Source organism: Diceros bicornis, chromosome 34 (assembly GCF_020826845.1).
Source record: "Diceros bicornis minor isolate mBicDic1 chromosome 34, mDicBic1.mat.cur, whole genome shotgun sequence".
NCBI lineage: Eukaryota > Metazoa > Chordata > Mammalia > Perissodactyla > Rhinocerotidae > Diceros > Diceros bicornis.
Window position 1 is genome coordinate 20,189,522 of NC_080773.1, and position 7,017 is coordinate 20,196,538.

The window sequence follows — 7,017 nt, forward strand, 5'->3', positions numbered from 1 at the left end:
ATCTGTGACATGGACTTAAGGACTGTCCCTCCCTCATAGGGCTGTTGTAGGCAGGAGGGCTGCCCCTCATTTGCATCTTCCTGGACAAGAGTACAGATGGAGGCCTACATACACTATTGCTAAATATTTAAAACTTATACATCAAGGTTAAAGCTGCTAAACAAGATAAGATTTACCCTCTTCACAAGAACTCCTTCAAAAGACAAAATAGAAAGATGTGTGCAAAGAAACAGTCTACATCAAGTGACTGTGGACTGTGCCGTTTCAAGTGGGTTTCTTTTTCTGCAGAGACCATGGTACACCCTGGGCAGTTGGGGTGTGAGGAGGAGAGAGTGAAGCTTTCTCCCACATTTGTTGAATCCGTCCCTCTTTCAGTGATTTGGGAAACTCACGTGATAAACACTCATTTTCCTTCCTCTTTATTGGGGGAGGGGACTGCTCTCCCACTGCTCCTCCCCCATCCCCCTCCAGGACGTCCTATAGGGGTCTCCTCCCTCACCTGGGTTAACTCAGGCAACCTCCGTTCACAAGGTGCTCCCACCCCCTATCCTGCAGCCAACATGCTTTTAAGTTCCTCAGAGGAACCCGAGGATGGAAGACCCCATTGGAATTTAGAATTCTTGGACACCTTGGAATTCTGCCTAGGAACATGGAGGCTTCCGGAGAGCAGGGCCTAGGCTCCCAACTCGCAGCCCACCTCTCTGCTTTTGTAAGTCCCCTTCCCCCATCCCACCATGGGGCCTCCTGTGCACCCCACTTGCTTGGCCCAGCTTTACCTACAGCCTTGGAGACAGGGTGCCCCTCCGGTTTAGAGGTGCACGCCTGACTCCTTGCATCACTGACTCATGGACCAGGCCCCTGAGGGTTCTGGAAGGAGACTAGGGCTGCCTGATCAGGGAATTCTGGGGTCTTGAGGTCCCAGAGCATGTCCAGAAGCGGGGGCCCATCTTGCTCCTGGGCATCCCTTGCCCTGTGGGGAGAGACTCTGGCCTGAGTCTAAGGGCAGTGTTGATGCTAATTCCACTCCACATAATTTATGGAGCACCTACTGTGTGCCCCACCTACCTGTTGTAGGTGCTGGGGATTCATCCCTGAACAAAACAGAAGTTCCTGCACCCGCGTTCTAGTGGGGAAGACAGGCAGAAAATAAAGAAACTAATGACTATTTTATTTTCTATTTATTTATTTATTTATTTATTTTTTATAGGAAGAACTGATTTTTTTTTTTTTGAGAAAGATTGGCCCTGCACTAACATCTATTGTCATTCTTCCTCTTTTTCTTTCCTTTTTTTCCTCCCCAAAGCCCCAGTACATAGTTGTACATCACAGTTGTAGAGATGTAGCTCTTCTATGTGGGATGCGGCCACAGCATGGCTTGATGAGTGGTGCATTGGTCTGCGCCCTGAGTTGGAACCAGCAAACTCCCGCCCGCAAAAGCAGAGCACGGGAACTTAACCGCTACGCCAGGCCCCTAACAATAATAACTATTTTAAAAAACAGATATACTATATTTCACGTGGGTGACGCGATTAGTGTGGTGCCTGACAGGTACCAGGTGCCCAGGGAGCATCATCGTCAGCTCAGACCTGGGGTTGGTCTTGGCGCTGGGAAAAGATGCTCCATCCTCCTCCGCGGTTCCCTCCTTCCGCCGCCAGAGGGCGCGCCGTGCCCCCCACCCTCGCCCCGCCAACCCCGGCCTCAGCACTCTCCGCGGGCTTTTCCCTGAATGTTATAGTCACGGGGCGGCCTCAGCCTCACAGGGGTCCTGTTCTTTGATTTTCCTGGGGGCCTGCCTCTCCCAGGGAGTGAATTGCTCCTAATGACAGTGGTTTGCTCCTAATAACAGTAATAGAAACCATAATATGAAGAACGAAGAGCCAAGAGTTCCTGAGTTTACGTTGATGTCGAAGATCACACAGCACTTTATCTCTGAGCTGAGTCTATAGGCACAAGTAGCCAGAGAGAGAGAGGCTGTCGCTGCAGAGGGACTAGCATGAGCAAAGGCTTGGAGAAGAGAAGAGGCAGGGGAATGTTGTGGAACTATGATGGAAACCAAGCACCAAGAAGTTAAAAAAATCTTCCTTAGTGGCCGGCCGGTGGCATAGGGTCAAGCGCGCGCTCCGCTTTGGTGGCCCAGGATTTGCAGGTTCCAGACCCCCGGTGCACACCAATGCACCGCTTGTCAAGCCATGCTGTGGCGGTGTCCCGCATAAAGTGGAGGAAGATGGGCACTGATGTTAGCCCAGGGCCAATCTTCCTCAGTAAAAAGAGGAGGATTGGCATTGGAGGTTAGCTCAGGGCTGATCTTCCTCACACACACACACACAAATCTTTCCTAGAGCAAAAAACTTTGAGATGAGCTTTGCTAACTGCAGCTGCGCATACTCAGCATAATCAACTCTTGTGTAAAACTAACCAGGTCTTTCTGTCCATCTTTAGTATACGAGTGAGCTGTGTTTCCCAGGAAATCAAGGTCCAGACGTCAAGATTCAGCCTCACAAGGCCAAACACAGGCTGAAGATGACAACTAAACAGAAAAGTCCAGACAGTCAAGGGAAAAGAAATTCAGTCTTCAAGGCCAAAGGCAGGCTGATGGGAAGGTGCCAACCAGCACAGCCACACACTCCCCTTCCCCTACCTAAAACCCCAGCATATGCTCTCCCTCCCCTATCTAAAACCCCATATTAAAATCCCTACCTTTTTCCCTTTGAGAAGGTGGATCTGAGTTCTAACTCCCATCTCCTCGTCTGGCTGCCTTTTGATAGTAAACCTCTTTCCTTGCAACAAGACTGGTGTTTCACTTTTTTCTTTATTGGCCCTACTATGTGTGGGTAAACGAACTGTGTTTGGGTTTGGTAACAATTTGGTGAGCCAGGCAGGGGACTCTTTGCCCGTGGCTCTGCAGGCCTGGGCCAACTGGGATTTCCTGGGCAGCAGTCCAGCAGCTGCCTAGGTGATTTGTCCTGGGGACTGTCCCCAGTACTTTCCATCTGACCAGGCACTGCTGGCCCTTGGGCCATTTTTCTTGTGGTAAGGAAACAGGCTCTAGATTTGTTTGTCTGTCTTTGCTTCTGGTTTGGACCAGATGTCCTTGTGGTGAGTTTCCTTGTTAAAAGTGACCGAGTCCTATTTTCTCTTGCTTTGTTTGCCTCTGTTTCAGGGGATTTGTTCCAGGTTACTGGAGTTTGTTCAGGGAGGGCCCCAATTATCGAAAGGACTAACTCCGGGCTCCAACCGTGTTACTTGTGGAGTATCCACAGCAGGAACCTAGCCTCCCTGCAGGAGGCTAGGCCGTCTGGCCAGGCATGACGGGAATCTTCATCCTGACTGCTCTTGATCTGCCATTTCTTAGGGTTATGTTGACAACAAGCCGCCTTGAAGGGTGAGGGAACATTTCCCCCAGGTAGAGCAGGCTCACTCACTGCTTCTGTAAAAGTGGAGGATTCCCCAAGCTCGGTGTCTTCAGGTGGGAAATGGCCCTAATGCACGTGCATGGTGGACTCTGGCTCCCTCTGCGTCAGCCCCATGGTACTTGGGGGGAAAACAGGAACCAAAACATACATGCTAATGCTCATACCTTTGATGTGCTGTGAGTACCAAAGTCCTTTGTCTCTGACCCAGGTGTTTTGTGTCTTCTGCCAACATTTATGAAACAGTTACAGAAGAATTTGTTGGCTTGTAAGTGGAGTAAATTCCCAGACCCTGACAGTTCTATTGGTGAATTCTATCAACCATTCAAAGAAGAAACAACAACCTCATACAAACTCTTTCTGAGAACAGAGGTAGGGAATACTTCCCAACTTATTTTATGAGGCCAGCATAATCCAGATACCAAAACCACAAAAAAAAGATTATTACAGAAAAAGAAAAATCACAGACCAATGTCCCTCATGAAAATAGATGCAAAAACTCCTAACAAATTGTGGAAAAACAGAATCCAGCAGTGTTACCATGACCCAAGGGTTAACCCAGCAGCACAGGTGTGCTTAACCTTCAAAAATCAATCCGTGGACCCAAGCATCTGTCCCTGTGCCCGAGAACAGCTCTGGGCAGCTCTGAGGGGGAGGGACAGGTTGTAATTCCCACCGTGACTGTCAGTTCCAGTTAATTAAAGATCATACTGGCCTAGCAAGAGTATCCTCATTCTTAAAGGGATTAATGTGCTGCTCTGGCAGAGGATGGAAATTAAGTGGAGATCAAATAACTTTGCCAACTACAGTTGATTGTTCATAGTTCCTGAGGAGATAGATGTTGAAGAGTGGACTTCCCGGGAGGAAGATGCACCCACAGTGTAGAGACTGAAGGAGGGAATGGCAATGTGGCCACACAACGAAATACACAACTGGAACCTGGCAAATTAAGGACATGAGAACAACTAGAAGGAACCCCCAGAAAATGAGTATTGAGAAGAGTGAACCATCAGATTTTCACTAGTAAATTGGTAGCCCTGATTTCTCTAGTAAATGAGCAGCTACACAAGATATGCTTTTTATTCATCAGTCTCCAGAATTAGGTGACAGAGATACCTGGCAGGGACCTACAGATGCTGGGAAGAAGGTGTGGCCTGGCAAGCAGAAGTTCTGAAGCAGCAGAAAAGAGCAGACAGAGAACAGAGAGCAGCAGAGAACAAAGGAAGAAAATGGGAAAGGAAGCACAGTGAGAAATAGGGAAGGAACGATTGAAATCGACTTGAAACTTCCATAGCGAATGTTCTTCAAATGTCGTAGCGCCAGTAGCAGAAGTCTGAGCTCCACAATCCAAACATTTGTATGTATTTGAGTGTGTTTAGAATGCAAAACTTGATTTTAATACATTCATCAGGCCATCCAGGATCCCCCAAAGTACCTTGAACTCTTAGGGATCGAGACTCCGAAGAACAAAAGACGAATGAGACAATATTTTATTCAACTTGCTGCCGATATAAGACAATTGTTTGCGGAAGAGAAATGATCATAAGGGGAATATGCCAGTGCCTCTTCAAGTTACTTTCTAGCTAAATAAATGGGTTTAAACAATTTTATGGTGGAAAAACTCACTGCTGTCTATTATGCTTTCCATCAGTGTTTGTAATGATAAAATAAATAATTTAAAATACTTTTTGTTTCCGTGATTATGGAGAGGCCTGTGAGACTGCGTGGGACATAGGGAAGGACTGGGATGCGCAGTTGGAATCGGTGGGCGGGGTCTGTGGGGAGATGGGCGGGGCTTGAGGCGGCATCAGGAGCTGGGCCTGGAGATGGGGACGAGAAAGGGGCGGGGCCTGAGGGTCTAGTTGAGCGAGAGGGCGGGGCCGGCAGGTGGGAGATCCGGTTGATATCAGCTGGCATTTATGGGGGTGGGTGGAGGAAACTTGGGAAGGGTTTCAGGGAGCTGGCGGAGACCTCAGGAAGAAGGGTCCGGGGAAGGGGGGGTGTTAGGATGTGGGGAGGTGACTGACGGATTCTTTTGGGGGTTCTGTGGAGCTCCGAGAGGGGCGGAGCCTGGGAGAAGGTGTCTGTGAGGGTCGAGTGCCAGGGCGTGAATGTCTGGGAGTTGATGGGGGATGGACCTGAAGGTTCGGGGATGGTTGGATCCGGGAAGAGGCTTGGGATAGGAGCCGTCCTGGCCGGCGGGAAACCGACAGTGGGTCCTGGGCTCCAGGAGACGGACTCCGCCGGTGGTGCCGCCCGCGGCGCGGGAGGATCGGGCCTCGGCGTCCCGGGAGCGCTCCAGGTCGCGTGGCCGCGGCGCCGCCCGCTCCTCCTCCCGGGACGGCGGCCGCGGAGGCCGGGGTCGAGGCCGCGCTGCCCGCCCCTCGCCCTCGCCCACAGGTGTGTGCCGACCCCCCGCCCGTGGGAGGAGGGGGCGCGGACTGGGACTGTGGGGGCGTGACCCTGTGACCCCGCCTCCTCCTCTCTCCACCCCCGCCCCGCCCTAGGTGGTCGCGTGCCCGGTTACGACCCTACAGCCTTTGTGAAAGCGAAGGAGAAGCAGCAGAGAGAGATCAAGATGAAGTGAGCGCCCACTTCCCCCTGTCCTGCCCACATCCCCGCCCCTTCACCTGGCCCCCTGACCTGTGCCCTGGTCTATCCCCGTTTCCCACCTGTGTCCATCACCTGTCACCTGCTCCATCTCTCCCCTTCCCGCTGCCTGCTCCCGCTTCTCACCTGACCTTCGCCTCCTCTCCTGACAACCCCCCAGCTTGGTCTGTGACTCCCCGTGCTTTTCCCTACTTAGGCCGTGTGACCTCCGGCGCGTCACCGGCCCTGGCTGGGACCCCCAGGGGCGCAGCATCGCCCTTCCCCACATTAGTTGGGCGCACAGGCGGGCGTCTCCCTCCCGCTCCCCAGGCCGCAGCAGCAGCGGAACCGACTGGGCAGCGGAGGAAGCGGGGACGGTCCGTCCATCTCCTGGTCTCGCCAGACCCGGCCCCGCGCTGCTGTGACCGGCCGAGGGGACGCGGCCAACCGCTGCCGGAACCGCAACTCCTCGGGTAGCTGGGCTGGAGCGCGGGGGGCGGGCGGGCCGGCGAGGCCGGGAGGCTCACCCTGTCCCTCTCCCCCTAGTGGACAGTTTCCGCAGCCGCTGCTCGTCTGCCAGCTCCTGCAGCGAGTTGGAGGATCTCTCGGAATCCCTTCAGAGAGGGGAGAGCTTGGACTGGGGGATGGACCGCCTCCAAACGGGTGTCTGGGGAGACTGTTAACAGTCTTCTGCTGGGAAAGTGGGTGCTGGAGGCTGGAGGCTTGAACCCACGGAGGAGGGCGAGATGGGAGGTGCCCAAGACCCCCACTGGGCCTTGATTCCTCCCTCCCCCAGCGCTGGCCGCCGCGGGAAGCCTCCCAGCCCCCCCACGTGGAGCGGGTCCAACAGGGTGAGTGTCCTTCCTCAGGCTATGGAGGAGGTGGGGCAGCGTGAAACCACCAGAGGCCGCTGTCCCTCTCTCCCATGAGTCCATTCTGGGGAGTCAGGATACAGAGGCAGCTACGAAAAGTCTCTGGACTCAGAGTGTTTTGAGATCCTTGGATGGGAGGGGGTATG

At 53.0% G+C, this 7,017-nt stretch overlaps 1 pseudogene; it reads left to right on the top strand.

The window, feature by feature from the left end:
- The first annotated feature begins 3,582 nt into the window (after nucleotides 1-3,582).
- On the top strand, nucleotides 3,583-6,682 carry LOC131397594 (receptor-binding cancer antigen expressed on SiSo cells-like; annotated as a pseudogene).
- The last annotated feature ends 335 nt before the right edge of the window (nucleotides 6,683-7,017 follow it).